Source organism: Sphaerodactylus townsendi, linkage group LG04 (genome assembly GCF_021028975.2).
Source record: "Sphaerodactylus townsendi isolate TG3544 linkage group LG04, MPM_Stown_v2.3, whole genome shotgun sequence".
NCBI lineage: Eukaryota > Metazoa > Chordata > Lepidosauria > Squamata > Sphaerodactylidae > Sphaerodactylus > Sphaerodactylus townsendi.
Window position 1 is genome coordinate 136926226 of NC_059428.1, and position 14961 is coordinate 136941186.

The window sequence follows — 14961 nt, forward strand, 5'->3', positions numbered from 1 at the left end:
ACAAGCTGGAATGGGTCCAGAGGAGGGCAACCAAAATGGTCAAAGGTCTGGAATCCATGCCCTACGAAGAGAGACTCAGGGAGCTGGGTATGTTAAGTTTGGTGAAGAGAAGGTTAAGAGGCGACATGATAGCCAGGTTTAGGTATTTGAAGGAATGTCATGGTGAGGGAGCGAGCCTGTTTGCTGCGGCTCCAGAGACTAGGACCAGGAGTAATGGGTTCAAGGTGAAGGAAGAGATTCCACCTAAACATCAGGAAAAACTTCCTGAAAGTGAGGGCTGTTCCACAGTGGAATTCACGGCCTCGGAGTGTGGTGGAGCCTCATTCTTTGGTGGTTTTTAAAGGGAGGCTGGATGGCCATCTGTCAGGAGTGCTTTGATTGTGTGTTCCTGCATTGCAGGAGGTTGGACTTGATGGCCCTTGGGGTCTCTTCCAATTTTATGATTTATCCAAAGAGCCTTGCTGAATCCTACCAGTAGTCCATCTAGCACAGCATTTTGTCTCACACAGTGGGAAACTAGTTATTTCAGAGGATCAACAGGAGAGCACACAGGCCAAGAACATCAGAAGAGCCCTGCTGGATTAGACCAGTGAGGTTCTATCTCAGGGGTCTCCAATCTATGGCCCTCCAGATGTTCATGGACTCCGATCAGTCCCCGTTAGCATGGCTAATTAGCAGCGCTCATGGGAATTGTAGTCCATGAACGTCTGGAGGCCCAAAGGTTGGAGACCCCTGGTCTATCTAATCCAGCATTCTGCCTTACATAAGCCCTTTCTGCCAAGTCACTTTAAAACATTTTGAGGCAGGAAATAAAACATTTCCTCCTTGGAGTTCCACATTGTTTTTACCCCCAAACGTTTTGTTTGCAGCCTCAAAATGCTTTAAATGAATTCCCTTTTAAAGTTATTCTGTAGATGAAACGTTTTAAAAACAGCTGCACTTGTCTGTGCAGTCTCTTTAAGATGTTTCCCAGGCTTCTCTGCTTTCCCTGAACTTCCTCCTCGGCACCATTTTCTCTGCTCGTTCTCTGCTTCTCCTCCCCTATTTTTGGAACATTTGAGCAAAGTTACTTCATACAGGGGTGGGGGCCAACCACTGAAGGATGGACTGTGGGAGGCACAGAGAATCGCAGGACCCCTGGTGAAGCATGGAAGTATCCTTTGGACAATGTACTTTTAAAAAGGGAGAAAAATTACAAAATGGCAACCAGGAATAGTTTTGAGGGGGGTGAGTGCAGACATGCATCATGGGAAAGGGGGGGATAGAAAACTAGAAATGTTTTCGGGAATTTGTGCGGAAAGTGTCACAATAGCCACTTTGCAGGTCCAACAACAGGGTATAGAGGCTGAGGCCACAGGCATAACTCCCAGCCAGAGGCATAGCTACCACCGGGTGGGGTGGGGATTGGCGTTCTGGGCAGCTGTAAGGTTGCAATGCAACCTTGACGGAGAGCCTGCTGGAGATCCTGGCAGGGTGCCCGGAATGGTTATCACTTGCTGTCTGCTTGCCTGTGTGAGTTTTAGTGTGAGAACTCTTCTGTTTATGTTTCGCTCTTTGGCGGGAACTTGTCTGAAGCCCATAAAAGCGGCAACCCGGGTTCTGGAAGTTAGTTCTCGCATTGCCTGTATTTGACTAAGGATGCCAGCTCAATGAAGAACTTGCTACAGTTGCTTTTGACTGGACTTTACTGGTTCATTACATTATGCGACTTCGAGGATCTGGTTGGGATACGATTGGTGCCACTCTCCGCCAAGCACAGGAGGATCTGGCGACTTAGAGGATCCGGCGACCACGGAACATTGGCAAAGCACTGGGGCTCGGCCGAAAACTGCTCAGCGGGAGTTCCTTCGCGGAGGTTCCTCAGATTCGGATTCACCACCCAGAGGTGCTCAACCTCACTTAACTACTTAACTGCCGCGGAAGAGGATGATGGGTGTCCGTGACCTGCCGTGGCTTGCAAGGTAGTCAGTGGCGCTGGCTAATAGCGCTCGGGGGCATGGAAAGCATACTTACCTGGCAGGGGAGACACCTTGATCACAAAGGAGGTTACCCCAAGGTGAGGCTCATCCATTGCACTCTGGGTGTGCTGACCCCTGCGAGTTCCCCAAATGCTGGAAACTTGACTGCCCGGTTTGTAGTAGTGAGGGGCTGCGTTCACGCTTCCCCCTGACAAATCAGTCAAAAGACAGGTTTAAATATTGCCTTTTCCATCTGCCTTTCGATTCTTAGGGTTGCCTTTTCCCTTTTTTTGAGTTGGGTTTTTTGCCTGGCAGGGTGAGGAGGGAAGGGTGTGGGGGTGATTTTCCACCCCAATGGCAGCGGTATATGAATATTGAAATTGGTGAAGACCATTAAGGTATATCATATCACAATAAATCTAGAGTTTGACTAACACCTTGCCTGCATGGTTGACATGGCTATCTTTTGAATGCCTTTGTAAGGAGAAATACCATGGTAAATTTTCAGAATTGAGCCCCATTTCCTCAGTTAATGCCTGCCCATCTGCTCCCACTCTGGCATTAAAATTGCCTGCCAAAATGACATTGTTGGTAAGAGTCTTTTGTTTAGTTTTAACAATATAATCTAACCATTGCTTCCATCTTGTGTTCTGAATAGTTCTATCAGTGCTGGGAGGCAGATAAGCATTTATTATTACAAGCGTATTGGATCCCCAAGTTAATAGAAAGGCCTGGGCCAAGCTCTGACGGTTTGGCAGGGTCATGACTTTGATATCAAGGCGGGATTCTAAAAGAAGGGCTAACCCCGCCAAGTTCCTTCCCTTAGCATTAGGCTTGTAAACTGGTAGATCGTATGCTGTGTAGCCCTCGAACTGGGGCTGGGTTGTAATCCAAGACTCTTGTATAAGAATAACATTGAATCCCTAACATTGTGCTTTTTTACTTTGGAGCCCCATCCTGGAATATAATGGCCAGAAAAAATCAATTGATTCACATAAGTTCATTCATAAATGAGTTCATAAGTTCAATAATGATGAATGGTATGCATTCCAGAGCAAACAGGCTCTTGCTCAGATGATCTTCCAAACGTAATCAGTTTCTAACAAATAGAAGGAAATAATAATAATAAATGATGAACACTTTCTGGGGGACCTCCAGCAACCATGGAGTGAAGAGGACAAGTATAAACCTGACGGAACCCTTATCTGAAGATCAGCGCTAAGAGGGTAAATCTATGTGGGCATGTATCCAGCATCAAAGACTCTAGACTCTGAACGCCTCGTACATAATTGACATTTTCGAGAATGCTCTTCAGAAAACTCCTCTTGTAGCATTTTTTATATACAGCCAAATAAGCAGGTGTTCTGTAATCATAAGTACAACATAATATGCATCTACATAGTGCAAACAATGTATACAAACATAAGACTCCTATTCATACATTACTCTGTGCATTGTAAGATTCAATAGTTGACATTCCGGTTTTTAACCAAGTAATTAACTGATGGCATGTGTTTTATCATGCTTATAAAAAACAATAGTAAAAAGTAATTCAAAAGAATTCATAATATGATTACTTACAAGTTCACCCTGCAATTGGCTAATGTGCTGTAATCTACTGGCTGAAGGACAAAGTTTTATCTGAATACTAATTGCTCGCAGATGTGTGCTGGTGGAAGGATGTTAAAGGGCTATACAGTATTCTTTTATATTTTCAGGTGAGATGGAAAAATATTTATAAATGACAGGAAAAATCAATGTTGTAATTAAGTCCCGTTGTGTCACTTTTAAATGCAAAAATGAAACGGTTCTCACATTGCAGGATATGTTTCTTGACATCAATATGTTTAATGTGGTGATATGTAGCTAGCACTGCGAAACTAAGATCCTTGTCAGAATGTTGATTATCCAAAACGTGTTGTACTAAAGGAGCATCTGTATTCTTATTACGTATTGAACTCCTGTGCTCTCCGACCCTCACCTAGATGGAACGTAAAGTCATCCCAATGTATACTTTTGGACATGGACACATAATAATGTACACGCAGTGGGAGGTATTGCATTTGTAAATTGAGATAAATGTCATTGAAAGCCTGATAGGGGATCTGAGATCTTCTTGGTGTTGATAGCTAGACAACATTGTTTACATCTTCCACATGGGTTATGGCCCCTGAGTATGGATCTCTGTAGGGGTCTCTGTATAGAGATGTCTGCTTTAGTGAAAGCCTGTCTAAGATTCCTTGTTCTTCTATAACCTATCAGAGGAGGTTGAGCGCATTCCCCAATATCTGATATGAGATGCCAATGGCGTTGTACTGCCTGTTTAGTCTGCAGAGCTAAATTTGTAAAGTCTAAAGTCCACCATATGCTGTCTGGAGTTGGGCGATGGCGAGGCTGTAATAATTCTGCACGACTTAAAGCTTGTGCTCTATGCCATGCCACATCCAGAATTGGAAAGGGATAGTGTTGCCTATGGTAATTCCGTAAAATGTTGGAAGCCTCCTGTTGAAAAGAATAATTGCTAGTGGAGTTCCTCTTAGCATGGATTAGTTGACTGAAGGGTAGATTAACCTTGAGGTGCCTGGAAAAAGTGGAAATGAAGGGCTTTGTTTTTATCAGTGGCCTTATGATACATCTGAAAAGAGATTCTGGAGTCGGTGTGGAATGATACCGTAGTATCGAAATAATTGTTGGAATGTGTGTCAGCTTGGCCCGTGAAATGTAACGATGGATGTAAAGTGTTCATCCAATTCAAAAATTCCTGGAATTGAAGATTGGGTTTGAAAATAAAAAAAACAAGTCATCAATATATCTTTTAAAAAACAAAATGTGTTTTTTAAAAAGGGATCACGGCTGGGTCCAGGATGTTTTGAAGCTCAAATTGTTGCATAAAAAGATTTGCAAAGGCGGGTGCTATACTTGAACCCATAGCCAATCCTTTTATCTGGGAATAAAAAACATTGTTAAACCGGAAAAAAACTATGTTCCAATACAATTTCAACTAAATTAATTAGAAAATGGGTGGGAGGAAGTGCATCAGTTCTATTGCTGAGTAAATCAAATAATATGGCTCGAATTTCGTTATGGGGTATATTTGTATATAAAGCAGTTACATCCAATGTAGCTAGTATGCTATGTTGTGGGAAGACTTATCCCTCCAATTTGTAAATGAAATCTGTAGAGTCACATATAAAAGTGCCCAAATTTCTAACCAGGGGCTGGAGGAAAGAGTCCGCATATTGAGCTATGGGCTCAAGAATGGCTTGTGATCTTTTTCTTGGTCCAGAGCAGTCACAGAGACGGGCAGGTTCCTGACGCAGACATCTTCGTCCGGGCCAGACCAAGTACTGTTCAAATTGGCACATATAGATGACAATGTTGATATAGATTGATACAGGGTGGGGGTTGAGTAGTACCCCCAGAATGGCTTCTGGGCTCTGGTTCTTGCATTAGATTGGCATCAGAGGACACAGTAGGGCCAATGGGCAGTCTGCTGATAAGCAGATTCTGCTTTAAACAGTCCAAACTCTTGATAATCCCATCTTGTTCCTGTTCAGAGAGCAATAAAAAGGGCTCCTGGATATCATCTTCAGAAGGTATATGACACATCAGGGAGTTATCAAGGACACCAGGTTTGGAGAGCTCCACAGTCCAGATTGGTTTAGCTCTCAGATCAGAACTGGCTGATGGAATTAAAGTAGAGCTTTTGTTCGCGACCAGACATTTTGAAAATAGTGGCATTCTGTTCGAATTTCGAAAAACGCGGGTTGGGAATATCCCCTTGGCAGCAAGAAAATGGAGTAAATAAACAGGGATTAACTACGTTTTAAATGTTAATATTATCCTCTGGTAGTGGCTGCTGTCGTTCAGGTTTTCCACAGAAATTACATCAATCGGCAGTCCACATCTCACCAATGCACGAAGATGGTGGGCAGAATCTCAGAGTCTCGCCCGGGATGGTCAAAGTCCTTGATGGTTATAAATCATCAAGCAGATCTTATTTGGCAAAAGGGTTAACTCACAATTTGACGCAAGCGCTGACAGGAGATGTCAGAGGGTAGAGGGCGAGATGGTGTCAGCTGGGTTTTCTTTTACGTATTTTAGAGTTGAGGAGCCTAAGCTCACAATAGATATCTTCCACTGTTGCAGTTGTCAGGTTGCCTAGACTAGATGTCTCTAGCAGCTCCACAGATAGCCCCTCGCCCTTCTTGTGATTTTTTGCGGGTGGCAGCATGTTTGTCACACTGGGAACCTCGTTTGCATTATTTGTATCCTTAGTGGGAGTGGTTGTTACTGCCTCCTCTATTATTTCCTGGGGCGGGGGGAGGCAAGTCGGCAGCGACATCTGATGATAGTACAGAGTACCAGTTGGAGAGAGGAACTTGAGTTAAAAACCGATAAAAGTTTTGAGATAAAAGTCCCCAATTTTGGTCTGTGCAGTGGCGTGGAGCAGCAGTGGCATAGGAGGTTAAGAGCTTGTGTATCTAATCTGGAGGAACCGGGTTTGATTCCCAGCTCTGCCACCTGAGCTGTGGAGGCTTATCTGGGGAATTCAGATTAGCCTGTACACTCCCACACACGCCAGCTGGGTGACCTTGGGCTAGTCACAGCTTCTCGGAGCTCTCCCAGCCCCGCCCCCACCTCACAGGGTGTTTGTTGTGAGGGGGGAAGGGCAAGGAGATTGTAAGCCCCTTTGAGTCTCCTGCAGGAGAGAAAGGGGGGATATAAATCCAAACTCCTCCTCCTCCTCCTCCTCTTCTTCTTCTTCTTCTGTTTAGCTGTTGGTAATGTAAGTTTCTCAGGATCTCTCCCGCGTTTCCTATAAGCCATTCTTAATTGTAAAATTAAAAAAAATAAGCGTAGGTTTTCCACTCTCCTCCCACAGTCTAAAAGTTCATTAACAGGCTCATAGAAGCGTCAATCATTTAAGCTCACCACTCACTCCTCAGACAGCTGGACGTTGTCTTTATCTCCTTCTTTAATTGGCGTGCCTTTGCCTGCCAAAAGTGCTGAGAAGAGCCCTGGAAGCTGTGAAGGGAGTTCTCTCTCCCCTCCCAAACTTTCTTTCATACCACAAGGCCACAGAATAGGAGTGATGGAGATCGCAAACGCTTACAGTTAATTTAAAAACCGATAAACCCCCATAAAATACTGTCGGGTGAAATGATTAAAACCGAAGAGAAGTGTTACCGCCCAGGTGCCATCTTGTTCCTCACCCCCTCCCCTTTGATTCAGTATAAATCAGCTTCAGGTGTCCATGAATTATGCTTTAGCCTTCCTGAGTTTTAAACTGGAAGCTCAGATCTTGGAACTAAGCAGGGCCACCACCAAGAAAGAAGTCCAGGATTGTTACACAGAGGCAAGCAATTGGTTAGAAAACCCTACAGCACAGGTGTCAAACTCGCAGCCCTCCAGAAGTTATGGACTAAAGTTCCCATCATCCCTTGCCAGTATGATGCTGGCAGGGGATGATGGGAACTGTAATCCTTAACATCTGGAGGGCCGTGAATTTGACACCTGTGCCCTACAGGGAGAGCTGCAACTCAACAGCACTATCCGCCGCCAAAGACGACCAGCATTTATTGCAGCATGACACATAAAGCGTGCTCTGACTGTCTGTTATCTGTCCACTGCTTGCCACACTCCATAACAGTTTCAGGCCCTCCTAGAATATCCCACTCAAGGCTTTGCCTGCAGTGAGACTCCTGGAGGATTTATGGCAGGGAACTCCAACTCTGGCACCCCAGATGTTCATGGACTACCAGCTGCCAGCAGGGCCAATTGGTGGGCTGGGAGGGCTGACCCCCAAGAGCCACTTTCTGCAGGAGAGGCCCAGCAAAAGGAAAGGGGGGGGGAGGTGCACAGGACTTGCTACCACGTGTAGCCCACAGACTGCTCTTCCATGGCACAAGGGTCTCTTGGTCTCTACCTTGTACAGATGTGAGCTAGTTCATCTGCATGCTGGACCGATACCACATAACCAAGGTTGCATGGCCGGGAAACATTAAAAGGGGAAATGCTAATGAGTATCAATCTTGGCTTCATACGATGGTTCTTGGCTTCACAGCCTGCCAGAGACAGAGAGCTGCATTTCAGGTACTTCTTCATCCAGCCTCAGTTGTTAACAACTTGAGAGACTTGACCGGCGCCACTCTCTCGCCCCCCCCCCCCCGGGTCCCTGCTCCAATCCCCTGACATCCACCTTGACAAACCAGATGCAGTCATTCGCTACAGGTTCCTTTAACCAGGGCCTCCCGTCTCCTTGCCATTTTGGATTATGAATTTATCGGTTTTGCATTTTTATGTGTCAACCGGGGGGGGGGGGCGCACTCAAACACGGGCAGCTTTATTTATCTCAGACGTTCTCTCCCCAAGTTACATAAATCTAACAAGACATATTGATTAAAATTTCATGGGAAATTGAATTTTCTGTGCATCATTTGAGACTTCGTTTGTGGGTCTAAAGTCACGTGCTGTACGGTATCGTCCATGTGCACGGCTTGAGTTCTCTGTTGCAAATCCAACAGCTCTGGAATAAAGGCACCTTTTAAAAGCTTTTGCTCAGCAAGAGCAAGTACAGGCAGAGAGGAAGCACAAATGAGCGCCTGCAGACCCTTCCTCCCTGCAATATTTTGTTATGCCCAGTACTGTGAACGTTTGAGGCCAAACACTGATGCTGGTTTCCAGCAAACCTGATAAATGCATTACTTGGTTCAACACCTGCAAATGCCCTGCTGGGTTGACCACAGTTTCATCTAATGCAGAAATGCATTTCCAAGCCTGGCTGGTCAACCAGCTGACTCCTGGCCTCCCCATGGATGCCCAGGTGGCTCACATCCTGAGACAGCCGGCCTTGGGCAGAAACCAAGACACCACTGAGCTCTCCCCGTTGCCTAACAGCCACTACATTGCAATTTTCTTTTTGCTGCCAAGTCACATCCAACTTATGGCGACCCTCGTGGGGTTTGGCCCTCCAGAGTAACTTGTTGGCCACCATATGAGATGGGATGTTGGACTGAATCTCTGGTCTGATCCTGCAGGGCTCTTCTGGTGTTCTTAACGCTCCACAAAGTTCAGGTTTCTACACACTCTTGGGCTCATTCCGCACATGCAGAATAATGCACTTTCAAACTGCTTTCAGTGCTCTTTGAAGCTGTGCGGAATAGCAAAATCCACTTGCAAACAGTTGTGAAAGTGGTTTGAAAATGCATTATTTTGTGTGTGCGGAAGGGGCCAAGGACTCACTAGAGTTTTTTTTTAAGGACTAACAAAAGTGGGAAAGGAGACAAGATCCCTGAACATGTCTTTGTGAGTGTCTTAAGTGCCGTCAAGTCACTTCCAAGTCACGATGACTCTATGAATCAATGTCCTCCAAAACATCCTCTCATTGACAGCCTTGATCTGGTCTTGCAAACTGAGGGCCACTTTGGCTTCCTATGAGACTACGCCCATCTCATGTTGGGTCTTCCGCTTTTCCTGCTGCCTTCAACCTTTCCTAGCATTATGGTCTTTTTCAGTGGCTCTTGTCTTTTTACACTGTAACCAAAGTATGATAGCCTCTGCTGAGTTATTTTAGCTAATAGGGACAATTCAGGCTTGATTTGATCTAGAATGCAGCGGCCCGTGTGCTCACAGGGGGTGCCATTAGAGAACACATCACACCTGTGCTCCACCGCTTGCACTGGTTACCAATCGAATACCGAATCATTTTCAAGGTGCTGGTGTTAACCTTTAAGGCCTTGCGCGGCCTGGGACCTCCGTACCTGCGGGACCGTCTTACCCCATACGTCCCAAATCGGTCTCTGTGTTCGGCAGAGTCCAATCTACTGGTGATCCCTGGCCCCTCAATGATACGGCTGGCCTCCACCCGGGCCAGAGCCTTCACAGCTCTGGCCCCGGCCTGGTGGAACGCTCTCCCACTAGCTGTCGGGGCCCTGCGGGACCTTGCTGAGTTCCGCAGGGCCTGCAAGACTGAGCTGTTCCGCCGGGCCTTTGGGGAGACTAGCCGTTGTTAGGGGCCCCCTCCCTCTCCCTTTTTTTCTTATAACATCAAGTGGATCCTACCGCCCCTCCCCCTTTTAGGGTTTTGAGGGAATTGATAGCAGGTGCCATCTTGTGTTAATGTTAATTTTAATAATGCTGTATTTTAATGGGGTAGGGTTTATTTTTATTAGAGCCGTATTAATTTATACTTACTGGATTTTAACCTGATATTGTGCTCTATTTATATGTTGTTCACATAAATAAACCCACTAATTTGTATTTAGGGTGGTCTACAGTACCCGTGGCACTCTCATCCAACACCACATTTCAAAGAAATCAACATTCTTTCAGACAGCTTTCTCCATTTGGGTGCTGTGTGGTTTCCGGGCTGTATGGCTGTGTTCTAGCAGCATTCTCTCCTGACGTTTCGCTTGCATCTGTGGCTGGCATCTTCTGTCAAATTCAATTGAGGGCTCATTGGTATGGGACTGAAATTCAGATTCTTCCAAAAGGGTATGAGGGGTCTTTATTGCAGTCAGAGGTGCGTTTTGAAAAGATTAAACACCATTGCTGTGTATTTGAGCTTGGTGAATTTCATTCAACCTTGGCTAGGGGCTTGCTTGCTTGCTTGCTTGCTTGCTTGTAGTAGAAAGTGTATTAGGCGCTTTCTTTTCAGGGGTTGTTAAAGAAATAAGGTGAGAGCTATTCGATCGTCACATTCCATTATAATTTGGTTTGGTTTATTGGCCATGCTGGCAGGGGTTGATGGGAATTGTAGTCCATGAACATCTGGAGAGCCACAGGTTGCAGACCCCTGGTTTATTGCATGCAGGCATCAAAATCTTGGGCACATCAGAACTTCCAACTGGTTGCCATTTGGTCTTGCAGTCCCATGCATAGTGCTGTGGAGCTGTTATCTAAGATTCCTCCAGCAATCTGATGAGCGGTGCTATCCGCACATGAATTAGATATACAAATAAGAGCCTGCAAGGACTTGTGGGAGACATCTTTCCCCGCTCCTTCACTACTGCCTCTTCCTATTCCCTGAAAGCTCCCATAGCCTCTCCCTGCTTTCTTCGCTCCTTCCCACCCAACAGACAAGTTCCCTTTCCCTGCCCCCATCTCAGTGTTCTCCCACCACAACCTCAACCTAGGAAAACTGGACCACAGTTGTGTAGGGTTGGCTGCTGCGTCAGGCCCACTTGCATGGCAGGGAGCTCTCACTTTCCCCTGTATCCCCCTCCCCACATTATTTCCTTTCCATCCCCCATATTTTCTCTCCTTTCCCTGCCTCTTCTCCTTTTCAGGCATTTGCCAGCCTATAGCTTAACTGCCGCCCATCTCCAGCTATAATTATTATTTATGTCTGTGGATGCCCAAAGCACCAATTTCCCAGACTTCTCCAGGAACAGCGCTGAACACACCTTGCTTCACCACTCCCCAAGCTGCGCCAGCCCAGTTGGTGTTGCTGCACTTGCCTTACCTCCAGGCAGCTCCTCGACACCTCCATCTCTGGGGGAGGGGGCAGGGGGGGGGAGAGATTCCCACGCCTTGTAGGCCCATCGCTCCCAGTAGCAAGGGTGAGGGGCTGGTAGGGCCTGGCACATTTCCTCCAAGGCTGACAGAGAGCATATGCCAGGAGCCTGCTGGGAGACCACAGTCAAAGCAGTGCGAGGAGACAGGAGCTCCTCACAAGAAGCCCCACTGGGCACGAGGGCACATTTTCCCAAGGGGAAGGTGGAAGTCAGGAATCTCGGGAGTGAGGGGGGTAGGGATAGAAGGATTGTCACGCCAGTTTGATCCTGCCCTGTCTCCTGTCTGGGATGTGGAAACCCTTTTTTTCTCATCCCCCCTCCCTGCTGTGCTTGTATTTTTTTTCCCACTTTGCTTCTCAGGCACTGCCTTATCAGCTCATTAGATTCCTGCTGTTGTAGCTCTGTCAGCAGTGTGGAATGTAGGCTGTTTGGACCCTGGGGGAAGATTCTTGGTCTCTGGACTGTGGCACTGGAGGGTGCCATCCCCCCCCCCCTTGGGAACGGGTGGTCAGGGGTGGTATCAGGTGACATGGGTGGGGTGATGGGGGGTATAATGGAGGCCACATTGCTGGTTATGCTTAATTCTGGCAGTAGAAGTCTAAATGCGTATTTCTGATGCTGCTTCAAAGCAGAAATCAACTGAATACAGAGTTTTGTAACTGAACAGTTCAGGGGGGTGACAAGGATTGTGGGAGGAGCAGCTTCATTGGTGAAGGAGTACGGGTGGGGTGGGGTGACTTCCCTTTAAACCAGGGCCGGAGCAGAGGCTCAGGAGGGGATGGCCCAGGGGACCTGCTGGTGGTGGTGGTGGTAGCCGCGAGTGGCTTTTGCTGCTCCAGAGGCTGCTGAAGCTCACAAAGGAAGACCTGCAGGGAGATGCACCTCATTTGCACTCCACCTTTCTCCACAGGGGGACCAGAGCAACTCCTGTTATTCTCCTGTCCTCTGTTTTATCCTCACACTGTGGAGTAGGTTAGGCTGAAAGTGTGTGACTAGTCCAAACTCACCCCATGAGCTTCCATCGGAGGACGGGGATTCAAACCTGCCGACCCTGATCTGAAGCTTTAAACGCCACACCGCCCTGGCTTTCATCGGGTGGCTCCTGTGGAACAGGAGCAGGCAGCCAGGCCTAGCTGAGCCACACAAGTCAGACAGTGTTATCCAGAGGCTGCCGCCCAGCCTCAGGTTGCCATCCTCCAGGTGGGACCTGGAGATCCCTTGGGATTACACTTGAACTCTGGATGACAGAGCTCGATTCCCTTGGAGAAAATGGCTGCTTTGGAAGGGGGACTCTATGGCAGTATATCGGACTGAGGTCCCTCCCCTCCCCTGACTTCACCAGAAAATTGCCAGGAATTTGCTGGCCACTCTAGGCAGGCTTGGGCCTAAGGGGCTCAGCCCTGGAAATCGTCCTCCTCCCCCCACCCCCCAGAACTCTTTTCTTCAGAGAAACCCAGCCTGGAAGACAGCGGTTGCAAAGAAACAGTCTCTGAGGGAATCCGTGGCTTAAAACTTCAAGGACTCCTTTTATCATTTTCAGTTTTTAACCGCAACAACTCCCCCCCCCCCATTTTTAAAAAAGATCTCACATTTTCCGGCAACCCTTTTCAGGTTTATGGAACTACCTGCCTTGTGTGTTCCCAGCTCCAGACAGATTTAAGTATCCTCAAGTTTGCTGTGAGTAGAACACCAGTGAATTAAGTATTGTGCAAAACTGCCCTGATGTGCCCAGTTCTGTCACGTTTCCAGGGTGTGTGTGTGTGTGTCCTTTGCCCCCTTCCTGCTCTCTGTTCGTTGCTTTGGTTAGGCCAGTGGTGGCGAACCTTTGGCACTCCAGATGTTATGGACTACAATTCCCATCAGCCCCTGCCAGTATGGCCAATTGTCCATGCTGGCAGGGGCTGATGGGAATTGTAGTCCATAACATCTGGAGTGCCAAAGGTTCGCCACCACGGAGTTAGGTTTTTCAGTCGAGGGCCCTGCTCTGCCAGCGCGGGGGTGGTGGTGATTTATTTTGACCCAGAGAAGGAGGACGTGGGACTGAAGGGAAGCCATTCCCCCCTCCCCTCCTGGGGAACTGGTGCTGTGGAGCGGGGGACATGGTGATGGGTATAATTGAGGCTGTTTTGGCACTTAATTTTTAGTTCTGACAAGAGAGGTGTAAATGCCTTTTCAATCAAAGGAACATGGGCACCGGGAGCTGCGCAGTCCATGGGCACAACACAGACTGGTGCCCGCTTTCTTCCCAAGTTCTCACCCTGCCGCTTACAGGAAGTGACGGTCCCCATTACTACTGAGCTTGCTCCTTGCTCTAGCCTCAGAGATTAGTGTTGGGTGGTAAATCTCATTAGGGGCACTAATTTAGACTGTTGCCTTGTGAAAGCCTTGCTGCTGGCATCCCACCTCCTTCTGAGTAGGCCTGGGGGGAAACGCCTAGAAATACATTTCTCCTTGTTGATCCGGGGTATAGATTTAAGTGCTCCCACACACCCACACCGACCTCCTTTGTTATTAGGACCATTCATTACCTCAGTGTTGCTTCCACACCCGCCTGGAAGAGCCGACTGGCTTCAACCGTTATGAGGAACGGGGCCGGTAGCTGACCGAGACGGTCCCCGGTTCAATCCTTGACATCCCAAAAGCAGCAGAAGAGAAAGTCGTCCCTTGCAGACCCCCGAGAGCTGCTGTCAAGGCATAGATGAGACTGGCTTTAACGGGCCCGAGGCCGGACCCTTCAGAGGGCAGCTTCATGCCTGCTGCAGTGTATTTCTTCTTTCTTCAGACTGGATTGGAAGAGACTTGCCTCCTTCCAAATGCAGGTGCATATCCAGGGCGGACAATGGAAGTGCTTTGGTGTGGCTTTTTTGTGCTCTCCGCTCCCCACAAATACCAAGGAAAAGCCACTTCCCTTTTCATCATATGACTGCTGCAGTAGCAGCATTCCCCACCCCCACAGAAGCACCCACATCTCCCCTCTGCCTGACCCCAAGGATTCTGCCCTTGCTGCCAGCTCTAAGCAAACCTTTGGGGCTCTGTCAACGAGGAGACTGGGGGTTTCTGTCGTCAGCACCCCTTTCCTAAAAGGGAAACGGGGGGGGGGATGCTCCCCCACTTTCCTCTTCTCTGCAGCTACGGGAGCTTCTCATGCAGGAGGCGCTTTTTTCAAAATTTGCAGGGAGATGGAGGCGGGACTTAAGTGCTGCTTTTCCTTTTGCAGTTTTAATCGAACACACCATTAATTTTCACAATATGTGCTGCAGATGACCGCAACATGTTTGTAAATGCATACAATATAAAAGATCTATTTAAAAGGCAGACTTATTGATATCTTAGATGTGGCAGCTAAATGGAACTTCCATGTTCACTAGCAGTGTATCTTTGAAACCAGATGCAGAGGCATATAACTGGAGAAGACAGTCACTTCTGTGCCCTAGCTTGTGAGCACCCAGAGGCATCAAGCTGGTCCCTGTTGCAAATGGAGTGAT

The 14961-nt window shown here is 47.5% G+C and overlaps 1 non-coding gene across 1 annotated transcript; it reads left to right on the forward strand.

The window, feature by feature from the left end:
- The first annotated feature begins 2005 nt into the window (after positions 1 to 2005).
- LOC125432241 lies at positions 2006 to 2169 on the forward strand. The gene has a single exon (XR_007244426.1). It is a non-coding gene; the product is annotated as a U1 spliceosomal RNA (small nuclear RNA).
- Positions 2170 to 14961: the final 12792 nt, after the last annotated feature.